This window comes from Eptatretus burgeri, chromosome 6, assembly GCF_056783735.1.
Source record: "Eptatretus burgeri isolate ZD-2024b chromosome 6, Ebu_testis_v1, whole genome shotgun sequence".
NCBI classification, from domain to species: domain Eukaryota; kingdom Metazoa; phylum Chordata; class Myxini; order Myxiniformes; family Myxinidae; genus Eptatretus; species Eptatretus burgeri.
In genome coordinates, this window is record NC_140966.1 from 19,749,281 (window position 1) to 19,769,280 (window position 20,000).

The following is a 20,000-nucleotide window of genomic DNA, read 5'->3' on the forward strand; positions in this document are numbered from 1 at the left end:
CCAAATGATGAGTCAGGTCTGACCCTGCCATGTCCGTCATGTCGAGAGCCTCTTCACCTGTGCCACCAAAATATGGAACATAACGAGACGTGGTGGACAGATTGAGGTTTGAGGAGGCAATTTGGACTCTGAACCAAATGATGAGTCAGGTCTGACCCTGCCATGTCCGTCATGTGGATCCTCTTCACCTGTGCCACCAAAATTAGCTCGCAATTAAATCCACTTCAGTGATTCATCCTCCACTCTGACTCATCCACTCAACTTTCACCTTTGGTTTCCCAATGGGACTTGAGTTCCACATTCTCGATGATCTTCCACCTTACCTACCTTGTGGGATCTGTCATGGTGGGGGGGGGGGAAGCTTGGCACGTCTATCACGAACCGGTTGACAACGATTGCAGCTGATTTGGGCAGGAATTTGGAATTTGGAATCCAGGATTCTGGCGATAACTCCCCTACTCTTTGTCGAAGGACGCCGTGGAATCTTTCAGGTCCACTGATTCCGGTAGTCTTCTTGGTCATCTTATTGTGTATGACGGCTTGGCTGCCGGGTAACTATCATTTTGTTAGGGCGCGACTATGCCGGTGATGCTGTGCCCCTATACCGGTACACACTGGTACTCATTTTGCCGACCTCAGAAGGATGACACGCTGAGTCAACCCCATCTGCTGTTAATTCAACGGAAGAAAAATCGGGGCTCAAACTCAGGACCCTAAGATCCCAAGCCAGTCACCCTCTCACCACTAAGCCACCACTTCTGAAGCACCGAATTGAAAGTTTATATCTGGGTTGGAATTCAAACCCAGGCAACATGTCTGGGAGATGAGTGTGCGTACCTCGAGGTCATCCTGTCAGCCTATCTTCCTGCTATTAAAGTAACAATTTTTTTGTTTAATTTAGTAATTGCAACATTTAGTAAAACTTTTAAAGTGTCATCATTCACTCACTCTCATTGGTGGGGATGGGGGAGGGGGTACTCACTCACCACCAACAGTTATTCACCAATTCAGGGTATTTCAACGCATGGATCACCACCCAAAAGGCCTTCATTACAGGGTTGCTTGAAGTGGAGTTGACCACAACTTTTTGGGACATAGTTTCCCAGTGATGGATTGACTCGAGTTGTCCTGTTGTCTCCTTAGCGCTCAGACTATCGTCATTGCAGTGATGAACTTCCTTTCCATTCCACCATCCATTTCGGTATCCCATGACATCATTTGAGTAAGAACAGACTGAAGAAGCAAACATCCTGATAAATCCAATTCCATTTGTTCCGCAATCATCCTCACGCTGAGTGTAAAGTATGCAAATTGTCGTGCTGGTGGAAAATGTTGTTGCAATAATTGTTTTTCTTTTGATGCTTCCCAACTGAAGGTTCGCTGCTCCCAGCCACCAGCTCTACCCTGCGCACCGAGCCTCAAATGTAAACTTTCCAAGCTTCGGCCTCCAGATGGCTTGAAACTTTCTAGCCAATCGACGGCAAAGGCTGTGACGAGTTTCCGTCTACGCATTCCTGAAAGCTTTCCAGATGTCTCCAGCTCCGATTCCACAGCGTCCAGTCCTCTTATAACCTTCTTTTGTTATATTTCATAGCATTACTGATGGTGGTAGGGTCGGGGTTGGGTACAGGTTTGGGTGAAGTTGTACCAGGATCTCTGTCATTCAAGATCAGGTGGTTTGCCACCTGCATTCCAATTTAGTTTTCCTTCCACACTGTAGAAAGAAGTTTCATCCAACAACCTCAACCCCCTCCCCATCCTCCTCACTTTTAGCATGACACTTAGCTGCAATGTCTGGGTGGAAAAAAAAAAATGGCTTCACTGTGAAAGATCCATGGGAAGGAATGTGGCTGAGTGAGAGCCAAAGCCTGTGCTTTAACACACCAGCCCACAGTTTAGTTAGTGAACTTTGAACACACACACACACTCGCTCTCTTCATTTGGAGTTTGTTATTTAACCAACAGAACACGAGGTACTGTAAATGTAATCATGTGAATGCTGTCATTCATGCATTCACTCCTGTTATGTGAAACAAAGTTCAATATCTCAGACACTTTTGTCATAAGTCTAGCTTTTGTTGGCCTCGCCCGCCGTTCCCAAATAGGTGGGAGAGCCTGTTGCAATTGTACTGTCTGTCCTTCAGTGTGTGAACCCACGCGCATATCTACTTTAACCTAGACCATTCATTCTCAGATATACTTGAATCTGTTCACCATGGTGAAGCTCTGTATTTTAGAAGATTTTACAAGGTTCAAATCCACTTTTGTGTATTCATCAAGTATGTCTCCTGATGCCCTTTCAGTTGCTTTAAGGTGTGATGATGATGATGTTTCACGACCTCCTTGTCATACATGCAATATGTTCCTGTAGATCGTTGATGAGATATAGGCTCAAAAAAGATAGGACTCTGGTTTTTGATTTTTTTTCTTTGAAATAATTGTTTTATTGTTTTGTTTGTTAACCTCCATCACCAAAGGTGAAGGAGGTTATGTTTTCACCCCTTTCTGTCTGTATGTTTGTTTGTTTGGGTGCGGATATCTCAAAAAGTTGTTGACGGATCCAGATAAAATTTTGTGGACAGGTTGGGTGCGTGACAGGGGCGAACTGATTAGATTTTGTTGAAGATCCGAATCTGGATCTGGAAATATTTTAAAGTGATTCTTCACCATTGAGCGATGGGGCCAAAAACAATATAGCACGATATCTCAAAAATCTATTGGACCCGGCGTGTTCTCGTGGATCAGGGATTGCGTGTTGGAAGTATGTGCTCTACCGAGTGCCCTTCTAGTTTGATTTGTTTTCTGGTGTGTAAAAGTAATAGTTTCTGGAGGATACATTGAAAATTTAGAAAATATTTCAGTTACGTCAAGGAAATATGCTAAACCTGGAATTTTGTCTGAGTGCTCACAATTATCTTCTTCAGCTGCACGGCACGTTGGACAGGCAGAACCAGTTTATCCAATCTGGTGTTGTGCGTCACCACCTGTGCAGTGGATAAGAGTTAATGATTACATTTGGAAATTTCTGTGGAGCTCTTGGGTTGTGGTTGAGGAAGCAATTTTGCAATTAAATGGTTGTGGTTTGATATTTTGTTGACATTGTGGTGGACATTGCAATGTGCAGTTGTGGCCAAGTGGTGCAGATTTTTGAGCAACTTGATTGGGGAAGGAATGTCAAGCGAGCTTGAAAACCCATTTCTGCTGAAATAATATATTCCTTTTATTAATTTTTTTGAATGAAGGGTAATTGATCTTTGGGTGATATGTTTATTTAATTATTTTGGCAAACTTTGATCCGTTGTGAACAACTGCAAGAGCAGCACAACTTAATGCTGATCTTAAAACGAAAGCTTGATGTCATTCCATTAATGCAAACATGAGGTTGAAACCATTTGCAATTGTAACGCTGATTTTATGATTCTTTTGTTCTTTTGGGCATCTGCCTTTCACTGACACTGCAACTTTGCTTAGATGTTAGTTGCTGATGGAAATCTGAATGCTTGAAGATGCCAAATAGTGCTGGCTTCGTTTAATCTGGCCCATGGTGCTCGATTCCTAAAGCACAAGTTCCTCTAACTGCATGTGCTGGCTGACAAAGCATACCTTGCTCCTCGCTATCAACCCATTCTACAATAAGTCGTAGTGCAGTGTTGTCGGTATGAAAACATTGCATTATTGACCTTTTGGGCCAGTTCCTTCCAGGAAAGATAGCTCAAAAGGTATCTTGTTGTTGTGCCATCAACACTCAATTTCAACCTTTTTTTTTTTTGGCATCAATGCTGCAGTGGTGGAATTTGAGAATGGAATAATGTCAGCATTCATAAAAAATGCAATCATTCACAATCAAAATTTGAAGTTCTTGTTAATAAGTAATATGTGACCCATATGCTTTGCACCAGGAAAGGGCCATTGAAGCAATAAAAAGAAGCAAAAGTTTTGCTTTCATAAATTTAAAAGAGAGTACACACACACACACAAGCCTGGTATTGGCTCAGTGGTTAGGGTGGTGGCTTGGGATCCAAGGGTCCTGAGTTCAAGCCTCGTTGCCCGCTGAATTGCTTCACCAGGGGGTTGACTCAGCCTGCCACCCTTCCGAGGTCGGCAAAATGAGTCCCAGCTTGCTAGGGATGATCGAGTCGGAGTGGTGACCCGTCCAGAATTTTGCCCAATAGCCAAGGAAACTGCTTCAGCAGCACCGACGCTCTGTACAGAGTATGGCTCCAATGGTTGGACGGACACACGCACACGCGCACTTTAAACATGTGATCTTGTTGTAAATTTTGAGCGATAATGCAAAGAAGGTGGGGATTTTGAGAGAAGAAGTGAATGTTGATAACCACACTTGGTGGAATAATGGTTAGAGCATCCACTCTGAGTCTGGGAGGTTGTTAGTTCGATTCTGATCTTGGGTAAGTAATATATACCAAAGACTTTAAAAATGGTGCATGCTGCTTCCCTACTTGATGCTGACCATTCAGAGGACAGACCATGGATGGAGAAAGCTTGGGGGTTGGAAACGATTTGAGAGAAGGTAATTTAACCTTATTCGCCCTGCTGAGTACACAGAGAAAAGTGGTGTCACTCCCTCCAAGTCAGGTGTGTGTGTGTGTGTGTGTTTGTGTGTGTGTGTGTGTGTGTGTGTGTGTGTGTGTGTGTGTGTGTGTGTGTGTGTGTGTGTGTGTGTGTGTGTGTGTGTGTGTGTGTGTGTGTGTGTGTGTGTGTGTGTGTGTGTGATTTCTGTTGCATATCCTCCACCAGACATTAGACTCTGCAGAAATAAAAGTTTAATAAACTGAAAGATAATTCTCAGCTTCTGTTTCAATCACTAATTAAGAGAATCATCATTCAAATTGCTGAAAAAGCTAAATTCTCAGGTCGTTATTCCAGTTCCACATCAGCAATTCTATTCCTTAGTTTTGCAGTCAGTCACCAGATCAAATGCAGAAAATGTCTCGCATAAGGAAGATGAAGCACACACTGATAACAAGGGGGTGCCAAGCCTGTGCCTGGATATTAAAATGTGAAAACATGGCTGACCGCTTTTCTCGAACATGCAGAACTATCCTGGCTACGACGACACGTATGTCAGAAATGTGCTGTGAAATTATGACCGTGTGAAAGTGGTGCACGGTATTTGTTTTTAAATACAAAAAGTATAAAGAACAATTAAAATTCAGTTGAAAAAGAAAAAAAAAAACTAATTCAGTTCATCAAAGCTAAATTTCCTGGATCAGATCCGATATGACTTTCTATTATCATTTCATCCCTGTGTTGTTGATTGTGTTTTCATCCAATTTTTCCATGTTTAACCGTACCTTGCCGTGGTATATTGCCAAAATTGTGTTCCTGTGAGTGTCTGGCCTCCTCCCCCAAGGCCTCAGCTAGTGGGCATGCTATTTCACTCTCTGCTTTGATGTGTGCTTCGTTCCACTTTCTTTATCCTAAGTGTTCTCCTTTCACGTTGTTTTTTCCTTTATTCCTGTGATTGAGAGTTTGTGGCTGTAGCACACACACACACACACACACACGGATCCTTAGAGACCTGGAAGGGCTCCGCTCAACCTCCTGAAACCTGCATAAGGAGATGACAACCAATGACGCACACACACGTGCATATACATATCGACACACGATGTACTACACTCTTTTTTTACAATGTATCACTTCTGTCACAGCATTCTCTTGGCAAAGGTTACATTCTCCTGGATGGTTCCCTATTCTGATATCAGCCTGACAACGGTGAAGGAGCTTATTGTTTGAAGTGTTCTTTGGTGTCAAGAAATGTCCTTTCTTGCCTAGATGTACGTTTGTGCATATAAAGGTATGCATCATGGATTTGATTGATCATTTAAACAGCAAAAATCCAAGTGACATTGGTGGATTCTACATTTTATATTAATTTTAAAGACATTGGAGCTCATGGAAAACCAATTCAAGATGGAATTTCAACCCAAGGTCCCAGAATCGTAATTAAACTATCTCAGAGATGGGAATGCAAAACAAACTAAATAAACATAGATTGGCAAACGGTTAATTTAGATATTTTAATGACAATTCTTACTTTTGCTCTGCAACAATGTTTATCCAATGACTTGGCCGAAATGTGAAATGCTCTGGAATCAGAGATGTGGTTTTTGAGATAATGGTTTTCTCGTGCTGCAAGGTTAGACAATTTCGCTTATGGATGCCTTTTTTGGTGTTTACGAAAAATATGACTGAAATTCCAAGTTAAACAATGTTGATTAGGCTTAAAAGGTTTTTTGACCTGATAATTTTGCTCTACCTGTGATTATTGGATTACTGGTAAAGTACCGTAATCTGGATTTGCACAGTTAGCACTCCTTATCTGTCTCAGTCTTGTGTGCAATGAGTATTATTCACACTCACTCACTCACTCACACACTCGCACTCACACCTGCCCCTTTCTCTGACATGCTCTACTGCTATGAACTGGCAGGATAACCTCGAGGTATGTGCACTCGCCTCTGAGCTGCTCAGCCTGGGTTTGAATCTCAACCCAGTTATAAACCCTCACCCTACTGTTTTGCAGGCAGGATGAGGTATCTGTGTCCGCCATCCATCAGAAGGATGTTTGAGCTAGTTGGCCTGTCTGCTAGTCCTAGTAAGTGGACTTTAAAGATCCAAGGTTGTCTTTTGTGAATGAGGTGGTGAGTTATCTCTGACATCGTGAGCAAATGCATAATTCTTGCCTCAATGCACAGGGGTGCTATATCGGTGATACAGTTGCAGGAATGATGCAACCAGCATGCTTAATTCAAAATTGAATCTCAGTCCAATGAGCATTTGGTAAAGACAACTGCATCTGTTCTCTGTTCTGCAAATCTGGTGACCTATCACCTTTTGTCACCTCGTGCTTCCCTTCTGGCGGGGGGTGGGGGGGGGCAACCACGAATGATAAAACAAAAGGATCTAGAATTCTCTTTGAGAAGCCCATCGTGTTTTTTTTTTTGTTGTTGTGTTTTGTTTTGGGTTTTTTTTTGGAAACAAAATCAAGTCTTTTGCAAGAGCAAATTGTTTCTGAGATTGAAAAGCAAGTTTCAGAAAATCATAAGTGAAGTGGAGTCCTGATATCTCCAGCATGCTTGGGAAAAAACAGTTGAATATTAACGTCGTATACACAAAGATGTGCTGGGGCCATTGAACTTTTTTTTTCAATCAGTTAGTGACAAAACGTCCCAATTGTAAATATGTTGACGATTCAATACATTAATGCTATCTCATGACTTGCTGAGAATTCAACTGCACAATGGAAGCATTTTGATCACATCGTTTTATTGGATCATATTGTATGAGTCTTGTATTTACTTACAATTGATAGCCTTTTATTTTGCTTAATGGGTTGTGTTTGCATTTTGTTAGGAGAGGTCGTTCATGGACACATGAGCTGATTTGTCTTCGAAGGATATATGAAGAACTTGACACAGAAGGAGGCCATTTGGTTCATCATATCTATACTCAATCACCTCCATAAACACCACATTCATCCAGTTCATTAGTTTATTCCACTTATTAGGAGTGGGGAATGGAAAACTTGGGGCAGGCACAGGGTTCACCAGGTTGTGATGTGTCTATATATATATATATATATATATATATATATATATATATATATATATATATATATATATATATATTTTATTTTTCAAACAATTTGCTCACTCATTGAGTGACTCGTATAAATGTTGAGTACTTTTTGAGTGGGCTACAAAGCTGAAATTTTCCATGCTGATGTAACTTGAAGTCATTATTCCAGGAAAAATAACAAAACTGTCCATATACGTCTGTAAATGAAAATATCCTTAAACAAAAGTCAGCCGGTGCAGCCTCACTATGCTTACGGAGGGTCATATGACCCAAGACAATGGCATGTCATGTGACCTTGCACAGGCACGATGGCTCGTGGGTGTTTCGAAGAGGTACATGGGGCTGTGGTTAAAAAAAAAAAAACAATTTGCCAACCATCGACATATATGGACAGAGTTCTCGTGGAAATACAGTTTATCATTCTGTCAACTCAGTGGCTCGTTAGGCTGTGATGTTTCTACGTTTATGGCGGTATGATCCGAAAAGTGTTTGTGGATTTTTTGTCGTTTGCAGATGATGTAGTTTCTTTTTTGTCTGTTTACGGATATCGTATATAGTGATGGGAAGTCAACATTTATCATTTACAGACGGTGGACAGTGATTTAGTGTTACATTTGGAAAACTGTTGGAATATTGAGGTTTGTCAGTATTTTATCAGAAACAAACTCGCGAGGTTGAGGCCGTTTGTTTTTGATACATGAAACGCCCTGCACCTAATGCCTGCAGACAACATAATTTTTGGAACCCTGGCTGCATTTTCCATCCAATCATCATGTAGCTTTGTTAAAAAAAAAAAAAATTTCCATGGGAAGACTTTCCTGTGTTGAAAGTTTCTTGCCAATCACTCAAGTGGTTATGGAGAAGAAAAATTATAAAGCTAATGAAGGTGAAAAAGTGTGGGCGGAAGAAAAAATAGTGAGGGCCTTTGCCGACGTTCCATAACATGGTTAAGGATGTTAATGGATGCCTATTACTAGTATTACTGGCTGCATCTATGCCTCGTTCTGTTGGCGTAATGCACCACCGAGGGAGGTGGCAGAGGAAATATGGTTGAGACACTCAGCTGGGAAAATTAACTTTGCTCGGACCCACCCCATTGGATCAGTCAAGGGAAGAGGCTCGGAGAGACGGAATCTAATTTTTTTGGCAAGCGGAATTTATGTTCGCAGCCGCATTTTTCTTCCCAGTAAAGCATGCCTTCTTCATCATCTCATAAAAGCATGCAAAATGGCTGTTATATACGGTACTGTACTGAACTGTTGACAACACCAGGACAGGAATTGAACCCAGTTCGCAAATACAATCACTATGTCTCTTGCAGCGTATATTACGTACAAATCATTACAAATCTAAATTCAATCAACATATCAAAAAAGAAAGATGCGAACTGTACATGATGAAAACTCAAATTGACTCTATGTGTTAACGATGTGCTATATGTGAGTAGCTATAAGAATATGGCAATTAGTTTGTTTTCCAATCTGGTTTATTTCCAGCCAAATATAATTTTTGTGTAAATTCGACGAAAGTTATAAAATATGAGTGTGGAAAGTAAAAAAAAAAAAAAAATGCAGATAAAATGTGAATAAGTTAAATTAACAGAAAAATTAGATGATTCTCAGTTGCATAATTACTCATACCCTTTGCCTAATTAAACCTAAATCACTTTTGGAGCACATTATTTGTTTGGTTACAAAATAAGTGTAATCAATTTCACCTGTATGTAATCAGTGGTTTAACTTAAAAATTAACCTCCCCCACTTATCTCAGGAGTTTTAAGGTGAAATTCACTTGGTTAATCAACAAGGCAAACATGAAAATCAAGGAGCTTTCCAAAGAAGTCAGACTTAAAGTGGTGGAGAAGCACCATTCAGGAGAGGGTTATACGGAGATTTCAAAGTCACTCATTATCCCTTTGAGTACGGTGAATCCATCATTAAGAAGTGGAAGACTTATCATACCACCCAGACTCTACCCAGAGCAGGTCCGTCATCCTAACTCAAGCAGGAAACTGGTTTGGGATGTCACTGTAAATCCAACAATGATTTTTAAAGATCTGCAAGGGTCTTTGTTGAAGATGGGGGTCAGTGTTCATCAATCAACAACATCTCGTTGCCTTCCCAAAGCTGGCCTCGATGGACAGGTGGCAAGAAAGAAGCCAGTAATGAAAAAGGCGCATCTAAAAGCTTGTATGGAGTTTGTGGAAAAGCATCTTAATGATACTGCAGACATGTGGGGAAAGGTTTTGTGGTCAGACGAGACACAATTGAACTTTTTGGTCCAAATTCAAAGCGTTACATCTGGCACAAGCTGAACACTGCACATCACCCAGTCAACACCATCCCTACTGTTGAGCATGGTGGTGGCAACATCATGTTATGGGGCTGATTTCCATCAGCAGGGACTAGCAAGCTTGTCAGGATAGAAAAGGCAATGGATGATGCAGAGGACAGGAGAATCCTTGATGAAAACCTGTTTGAGTCAGCTATGAATCTGAAACTGTATATGAGATTCACATTTCAGCTGGACAATGATCTGAAGCAAAAAGCTAAAGACACACTGGAGTGGCTGAATAAGAAGAAAGTAAATGTTCTTGAGTAGCCCAATCAAAATCCTGACTTGAACATTTATGGCGAGACTTGATTATAGTCCATCGACGAACCCCATCAAACATGGCAGAATGAGAGCAATTTTCACATGAAAAATGGAAGAAGATTTCACCATCTCACTGTGCAAAGATGGTTGTGACCTACCCATAAACACTCATAGCAGTCATTGCTGCAAAAGGTGCTTCCACCAAGTACTGACCTTCGGGGCTTAATATTTTGCAACCAGTGAATTTTGATTTGAACAGTTTCACTTCAAATAAATGACCTTGTCATGCCACATCAGTTTGGTGGCATTGGACATTTGTGTTGGTGTGTTGGTGTGGGGGGGACAAAGGGAGCCTTGACAATGATACCAAACTGGAAGCTTTTTTATTTATTTATACATGTATATATATAATTTTATTTGAAGGTTACATTTTCAGTTTCCCTTTTTTTAATTTTTTTTTTCTCTCCCTGCATCATTATTTTGCCATGTACACGAATGGGGCAGATATTGTAAATCTGTGTAAGTTTACAGACTGCTTGTCTTGTTGGTTTCCATTTGAAAGTTTGGTGGAAGAACTCCAGTGCTACTTGTAGTACAGCGTATTGGAAATCATGCAACGTAAAATGCACTCACTAACCTTTTTGTTTTCTGTTTGAATCGGTGCGGTATGTCCTTTTCAGAGGTGGTATTTTGGTGCCTATCCCCAGTTTCCCTGAGGGCATGAGGCCAACTACAATCTCTGATCCAGCCTCACATGGAGATCAGAGTAGGTGTGGCAGGTGGATTATCTTCTTCCTGAAGGTCATTGATGCATCATCTCGGTTTTTATTGACAGTCTGATAGTGACATAGTGATACCCCTGGAACTTACTTCAGACCAAAATCTTGAGAGCTATATATACAGCCTTCAGCTGGATTTTAATCCCCAGTATCTCGGATTCCATTTCAATGTTTTCACTACTAGAATGGGCCACCACCGCCATTTTCAATTGAGAAACGATTAAACAAGGTGATTTACATCCTGGAATCACACGTTTGCTACCCGGTTTGCTCAAATGGATGAGTACTGTATCTCGAAGCTGTATTCAAATTTTCTTTGTCCGTCCTCTATTGTTCAGTGAGGTTTGTTTTCATCAGTGCCTCTTTTGTCAGGTTTTTTTTTCTTTGTTAACCATGACGTGTTGCACTGGTCAGCTCAGACGTGATGCAACATCATCTCATGCACATTGTTTTTGCGATGGTGAGCCATCCCTTTGGCTTAAAAAAAAAAGTTTATTTACTCCTTCATTGTGAAACGTAACATATCTGACTGTGTAACATGGGGCAGAGCGAAATTGTTTGTTAGAATAGATTTGGGAAACTTAGCCACAAAGTTAGTCGTTTGTTCTTTCGGCATAGTTCAGATTTCCCAGAATGGGTGCTGTATTGGTATAAACTTGTATTGGACGTTGTTAACTGTGCTTTCACGAAATGCAAGGGCTGCCAGGGTAAATGTTTGGACAGGCATTTGTTATTGGTTCAGTGTCTGGACACGCAACTGGGAAAATGAGTATTTAGCCTTTCCGTGGTGAACGTGGAGTAACTCTGCAGAGTAGACTACTTTGTGTTGTGCAGATTGAAGTCCGTCGCTTTTGTTTTTACTTCGTGAGACTTGTTGGTTTTCCGGCCCATTTTTCTTTCTCTTTTTGATGTTTGATTTTAACTCGCTGCTTAAACCCCTCTCCTGTCCTCGAACACCACCTCCACCCCTTCCCTCACCCACTGCCAGCTCCAACCAGCTGTTTTGGTTTGTCAGATTTTCCAAGGATTCTTTTTCGCAGCCTTCACTGTCTCGTTTTCCAGCCACTCTTTTATAACTGTGCAAGGCCAAAAGGAAAAGAAAAAGCTGTTTTTCCTGTCAAAGGTGCGACTGTGGTTCTCGCCATAGTGTTGCCACTTTCTGAAAGGAACGCACTTCTGTGAGCCATTCATCTGAGCAGCCACAGTCACCCTGCACATGCAACAGCCACACTGCACAAGGGCAGCTTCAACTGAGGAACACATGGTTGCATTATTTGAAGTGTCAAATGATCGTTTTATATACATAGCTTTTCATGCAGTGTTTTTTAAAACTTGATTTCACAATGCAAGCCCGTGTGTGTGTGTGTGTGTGTGTGTGTGTGTGTGTGTGTGTGTGTGTGTGTGTGTGTGTGTGTGTGTGTGTGTGTGTGTGTGTGTGTGTGTGTGTGTGTGTGTGTGTGTGTGTGTGTGTGTGTGTGTGTGTGTGTGTTATATAGGACTCTGAATGATTGATTCATTTACTCCATTGAGGGTGTGTGGCTGAAGGATTTGTTCATTATCAGAATTTATTTTTTCATTGTTGTTGTTACCTGTTTAAACAGAATGTTTTTCTTACAATATTCTTCCTTTCACTTGTTGCATTGGTTAGTTAAGGCACATCACATTTCGTGAAAGTAAAAGGGGGAGTTGAAATTAAAATTGTGGAAATATTTTGAAGTTTTGTTCTTGTAAAAATTGTCGTTTTTAAACAAGCAGGTCCACCCGCTCCCTGTGGTAGTGGCAGGAAGGGTCATGTTTTTATCCTCTCTGGGGTATGTACATGATGGTAAATCGAGCCTCAAGGCTGTTAGTCTAGAGCAGCGTTTCTCAACCTTTTTTACCCATTTGGAACCCTTGAAATAGTTTTCATGTCTCAGGGAACCCCTGCATAAAAATTATTATATACCATTATTAATATCTAGCTCTTTTATATTTTTATCGTAGGTCACGTGGTAAATATAATATTTTTTTTTCGGATACCTGGTTTAAGGAAAAAATGACCCCCTTTTTGTCAAATTTATTGGCAATGAAAAAAAAAAACATACTGCTCGTTTATGAGACCTCACACCGAGGTTTTAATTCACAAAAAAACAAACTTTTTTAACTTAAAAAAAAAAAAAACACACCTCATGTAACTTGATCAACAAAACTTAAACAAATAAAGCTGAAGCAATAAAGGTAAACAGAAGAACTAACCTTGAGAGAGAGAGACTTCGCGCTAGGAAGCACAGAGAAGATAGATGGACACCGAGCATGCGTCCCGTACTTGAGTCAGTCACTCAATGATGCACGAATCCGCCGCGTGCAGGACGTCCACTAACCAGTGAGGGCAGTTTCACACTGGCGCCATATAGACATCGTTAAATACATTCCCTATGGTTGTTATAATTGTAAATAATATGAGGTTGAAGCCTCTATTATAATAACCAAGGAGTTTCCAACAATATGCCGTACGTGTATAGTAAAATTACGAATATTAAATCAAACAAAAACTACTCAAAAATACATTAGCCTATTTATTACTGCTTCTCGCGGAACCCCTAGCGACGTCTTGCGGAACCCTCGGGTTCCGGGGAACCCCGGTTGAGAAACACTGGTCTAGAGGGAACATGATAAGGAACTGATGCCTCAAGAGAGTCGGGTTTCTTGCCTTTCTGTTTCGTGTTAAACAGCAATAGCGACTGTTTTAAAAGGTAATCGTACCTGTTTGTGGTTTATAATATTGTTGTGGGCCAGGGGTTGGTGGCGAGAACGACCGTTAGGTGGGGGAGGTTATGCCGTCTCCCACCGGACTCCCCAGAAATGTTGGCCGTCGCTCCGGATATTTCCGTGAACTGGCTGGTCGCTGAACCGACCGTGGACGCCAATATCCCAACCGCATAGCGTAGGGTCTGCTTGTCTAGGGGCAAGGCCCTCCGAACCTTGCTTTGCCAGGGCGGCGGTTTGCAGTTCGCACGTCCCCTTCGTTCGGGCGATAATCGAAAGCGTAATGTCACCCCGTCGATCACATCAACCGCTCGCTTTTGCGGTGTTCCCCATGAGAGCCACGCGTTACTCGCGTGGCCTTCGTGCCGCGTGGTCCACGCCGATGACGTCACTCACACACGGACCCTGCGAATTTTTCCGTGACATCCCCGGGACTTGCTCCATGCATCACGTCGGCCTCCGTGCATGTGGTCACATGGGGCCACGTGCTTTCCGAATTCACACAATTCAATTCATCGCCATTTTAGCCGTCCACGTGATTGTCTTATTCCAATCACGGTACGTTTCTGCGCCGGCTCCCGAATCTGGAGTCGTGCACGCCTAGGCCGCCCACAAAATACGAAATGTACCTCGCACACAACGTCCCGCAGAGCCGACGCGGTCTCCAAAATCAACCCGTCCGTTACACGACCCACGTCTCCCGTCTGGATCGGTCCGTGTCCCGTTTTTCCACGTGCACTCATACATTCCATGTCACTCGCATCACTCACACATTCCAACACACACTCTGGGGCAATCACATCGGGTGTTTGGGTTAATACAAGAGATCCCGGGGTTTCTGCCCTCCCAAAGCTTAGCGTGCACTCATTCGCACCAGATACTCACTCTACCTCGTACGGCCTTACCGGACTCACCTCGTCACGGCCTGCCTCGAGGGAGCATACCATCTCCCCTCGTTCCTGTGGGAGGTTAACCTGACCCTCACATTGGGTCACGAAACATTCCACCCGCTCAACCTCAATGTCCCCTCCGAGCTCTACTTATGTGTGCTCCTCTTTATTTTTGTGTAACTCGTTCACTTCTTCTAATTCCTGCGTCTCCGTCACCTCTTTTAATTCCCGCGTTTCTTTTATTATATCCGTCATCCCTTTTAATTCCCACGTTTCTTTTGCTATTTCCAAATCCTGCGTCTCTCTTATTATTTCTAAATCCTGTCCGAGTTTATCGTTTTCTCTTTTAATTAATGTGACGTCTCTCGTTACCTCGACCTCACCCGTCGTCATCGCGGTGCGACAAACCTCCACATTCCCCATTGACTCGGTCATTCCTCCACGTGTAGTCGCCATTTTCCAATCCATGGTCTGCATTTCACCCTTCACCTTTGCCAGCTCCGACTTCATTTCTTCCTGGCCTGCCTTCATTTGTGTTTGCAAGTGTATCCCCATACTCTGCATATCACCTCTCAGTGTTTGCATATTTCCATTCATTTCGTTTTTCATGTTTTGCACATTCCCATTCATTTCTTGCGTATTCGCATTCATTTGGTTTTGCATGTTTTGCATATTTCCCTTCATTTCTTGCGCATTCACATCCATTCTTTGCACATTTGCATCAACATCTCCAACATCTGTCTCATGTCAAATGACCCCAGCGAAGCCGGTCCGCCACGATCGGGCGCGGATCCAACAGGGATTGTTCGGTCCTCCATCGGGGCATTTGATGCGGAGGGTGCTCATGCGCCGCCTCCCCAAATGCCACCCCTGGGTTTGATTGCAGGGAAGGGTCTTCCTGTAAGGTGTCGTCCTGAGCCATGGGTTCTAAGATCAATTCAAGACCCACCTGTATCAGTCTGCCATGGTCCGTGCTGAGAATTGAATAAAATTTTGCTGCTCTTAATTTGGAGGGATGGGGGAGGTTGTCAAGCACACCCCTGGTCCGAATCCTGTAAAAATTTTGTTTTTAATGGAGGACAAGGGGTTCGAATCCCACTCCCGACACCAATTTGTTATGGGCCGGGGGTCGGTGGCGAGAACGACCGCTAGGTGGGGGAGGTTATGCCGTCTCCCACCAGACTTCCCGGAATTGTAGGCAATCGCTCCAGATAATTCTGTGAGCTGGCGGGTCGCTGAACCGACCGTGGATGCCAATATCTCAACCGCATAGCGTATGGTCTGTTTGTCTAAAACCAATTTACCTAATTAACTACGCGATTTTGACTACCGGGGAAACCATGCCCTCGGCACATCTTGCTCGAATCGGGTCACTCTACCGACTGCAGTAGAGTTCCAACTACCGACGACCAACTCCGGTTCTGGTGCAGCCGAGCGGAAACTGCCAAAGCCGTACCGGCTATGATAGACCGATTACCGGGGATGAAACCCCGCTTATACTCAGACCCGGACCATGCTGGACCAATGTAAGAAGGGACAGAAATGGACTGGGAACATTTCTAATAAATTTATTAACAGTAAAATATAGACAAAGGCAAGACTTGATGCAAATATGCAAGCAGGGAAATATTTACAATAAGCAAAAAACACTAACTCAGTTCAACTTAAAGACGGGCCCACACGTAGACTCACACACAAAAAGAAAAGAAACCCCAGAGTCTTTATTTGATTCTCGCAGCCGTGAAGAGAGACAAGCTGTGGGTCAGAGTTTGGTGGGTACCTGGTCGTTGGATTGAAAGCGTGCTCTGTAGTGCGGCACCTGCCAAAGCTCGTCGGTTTGGTCCCAGTCGCACGTGTGGGACTCGTGGCTTGTGGCAGAGCTCGCGTGGCGAATAGTCGGGGTCCACAGAACTCCTCTCCCCATAACAGCCACCGTGAAGAATGAACCAGGCTACTCGCAGCCACCGTCAAAACTCCTGGTCCAACCACCGTGAAAACTCCTCTCCACCGAACTCTCTGCTGAGGATGGCGTCATAACTTTTATGGACCTCTCTCAGCGGGGAGGGGCCTTGGTGAAACTGACGTCACTGTTCGCCCCGATTGGACGGGACTTCCATGGGTCCGCCCTTTCTGGGCGGGGTTTCGGCCATACGGGGCAGCCCGCCCACTGCACATGTGCGGATTTGCCCAAAAAGGTACTTCACATCGATTTTTCCTCAAAACGGCAAGTCACCGGTTGGGCGAGTGAAGCGCTTGTTCAGTGGTGTTGTCAGTTTGTTTGTTGGATGGTCTTAGATCAGTGGTTCCCAACCTTTTTTCTGTCATTTCCCCCTGCACCCAATTCAACCATCCAGATTTCCCCCTTCATGTGTATGAGAGAAATAACAGTTAAAACACACTGAGACTATTTACTAATTTATTTTTCAAATGCACTAACACAGCTAACATTAAATTGTATTGAATAAGAACACAGCATTTTAGTGTGACTTCTGGCATTGTTTGCCGTTCACGAGTCCTTCAATGTCTGGGGGAGTTATGGAGAGCGCACAGCGAAGATCCGCCTCCACCTCCAACTTGTTGCGTGCCTTTGTTTTGAGGTGTACCAGTGCCGAAAATCCTGCCTCACACAGGTAGGTGGAAGAAAACTGGACCAATATCCGCAGAGCATTGGTCGCAAGAAGCGGGTAGGTTCCTCGGACTTGGGTCCAAAACTCTTCCAGTTCCATATTCTGGAAGGCATCCTTCGCTGTAGAGTCGTTTTTCAAGTCCAGGAACTCTTCCTGCCACGCTTCTGGCACATCATCAACGTTCCTCTGAAATGGGTCTCTGATAAGCTTGTTCTCGTTGCTCTCGTTTGTGATCCCCGGGAAGTAATACTTGAATTCTTCCTGCAAGCCTTCGAGGTGTTGTTTGATATCCTCGGCTAATGGATCAGGCAGACCATCCTCCATATCCTCCACACATTCGTTCAGAGCGAGGAATGAGGAAAAAATTCCACTCCCCACTCTTTTCTTCCACAGTTCCAGTTTAGCCACGAAAGCTCTGATCTTGTCTGACTGAAAAAGAATGTTGGTCCCTTTGCCCTGCAGTTTCCTGTTGAGCTCGTTCAATGCACTGAAAATATCGGACAAGTAGGACAGCCGCACACGGAAAAACTCACCCTTCAACGCCTCCAGAAGCACAACATTCTCTTGGGCCTGAAGGAAGGCTACCACCTCATCAAACAATTCCAGGACTCGCTGCAACATGTTTCCCTTTGAGAGCCACCTCACCTGAGTATGAAACAGCAACGATTCGTGGTCGGCTTCCATGCCTTCACAGAGCCGACGGAACAGCCAAGTGTTCAGAGCGGAACCCTTGATAAAGTTGACGACTTTGATGACGGTCTCGAGATGCTGCTTGAAGTTCTTGGGGAGAGTTCTCGAAGCAAGCGCCTCTTTGTGGATCAGACAGTGTGTCGATTCCACTGCCGGATTCTTTTGCTTGACGAGCGTGACGAACCCCGATCGAGAGCCGAGCATGGCTGGGGCACCATCCGTGCACACCCCAACCAGAGACTCCCAGCTGATGTTGCTGTCTTCGAAAAAGTCATTGATAAGGTCCATCACATCCTGAGCTTTGGTCGTGGTCTGGAGAGGTTTGCAGAAGAGGAATTCTTCTGCAATTCCTTTTTCGGTGGTATAACGAACAAAGACCAACAGCTGGGACAGATTCGCAACATCTGTCGATTCGTCGAGTTGAATCAAAAAACTGTGACCCTCGAACCTTCTGAACAACTTGGTTCTTGATGCTCTCAGCCATATCATTGATCCGTGACCGAATGGTGTTGTTTGAAAGGGAAATCTGGGTCATCTTGTTGTGGGCAGCCTCACCAAGGACCAACTTCACGCACTGCAGCATACAGGGCTTCACCAATGTTTCACCAATTGTGTGTGGTTTCTTCTCCCTCGCAATCTTGTACGAGACTTCGTATGACGCTTTCACAATAGCGTCCGTTTGCTGATGAAACGTTCCAGTTGAGCCCAGTCTCATCTTCTTCAGATAATTTTGTTTCAGCTTGAAGTCTTCGCGATCCTTGTTCTGTAGTTCGGGATGGCATCCTTGAAGGTGTTGCTTCATCTGGAATGGCTTCATGCTACCATTCCCCAAGGTCTTTGTGCAGATGACACATTGTGGCAGATGTTCCCCGTTATTCACAACGAACGTAAAACCGAAGTCTAGATATGCTTCTGAATATATCCGTTTTTTCGACGTGATCACTTGCGGACCTGAAAAGAACAAGAGAGATCATATTAAGACATGTAATAGAAAAGAACAAACTAAAAAAGAAGAAAGAAAATAAAACATAAGAATGAAAGCGGGTAAAGTTCAGGAAACGGGTACTCCTGAGAAGAGAAGAACAGAAGGCTATTACTGGAAATTATTTTCTGATAATTTCCAGAATTTTAATTCCAGACTAGAATTTCCCCCTGAAACACCCAAATTTCCCCCCTGGGGGAAATTTCCCCCCCGGTTGGGAACCCGTGTCTTAGATGGTTTGATGGATGTAAAGATTTAATAACCTAACTAAAAGAAGTCGCAACACACGTTTTTGATTCTCCCACTAAACAAAAGGAAAGGGATCTGACCACATGTACTTAACGGGAAAACTGACTTTTGGGACCTGTATGTTGAATGCAAATGGTTTCCAGATCTGTAACAATATTTTTTTCACTTCTGGTATGGGTGCCCCACAAAATGCCACAATAAGCTATTTATACACCTTAACATGGATTTCATTGAAGGCTGAAAACCCCCTTGGTGAGAGGAGCAAATGAAGTCGTGACAACCTCCATCATGTGACCCTTAGTCCTCCTGTCACGTTTTGTTGAGATTGGATAAGTTACTACCCAACATAGTGTGGTCAGGCAGACAGAGTGACAGACACATCAAATTGCATATTTTAGTATGATTGAATCTTATTTTAAATATAATATGATATTGATGCACAGTCATTTGATGGACCAAGCCCTCCATCCATCCATCAGGACCATACTCTGTGCAGAGCGTTGGTGCTGCCTGAGCAGTCTCCTGGGCTGATGGGCACAATTCTAGACAGGTCACCACTCCAACACAGGATACCAGCAAGCTGTTACTCATTATTGCTGACCTCTGAAGGATGACAGGCTGAGTCAACCCCACCTGGTATTTTATTCAATAGCAAAGCAGGATTTGAACTCGGGACCCAAGGATCCCAAGCCCACCACGCTAGCCATTAAGCCAACACCAGCATACCCCTCTATGTATGGGTTCAATTCAGAGTTGATTGCTCGAGTCGCAAAATTTTGCAACTTGCCGCTTGACTCGGACATGGGACTTTGTGTCGGGGGATTTGCGACTTGCTTAC

The 20,000-nt window shown here is 43.4% G+C and overlaps 1 protein-coding gene across 3 annotated transcripts in view; it reads left to right on the plus strand.

The window, feature by feature from the left end:
* The window catches only part of CREB3L1 (cAMP responsive element binding protein 3 like 1), a 114,498-nt gene that overhangs the window by 965 nt on the left and 93,533 nt on the right, over positions 1–20,000 (plus strand). The gene's annotated exons all lie outside the window — the stretch shown is intronic.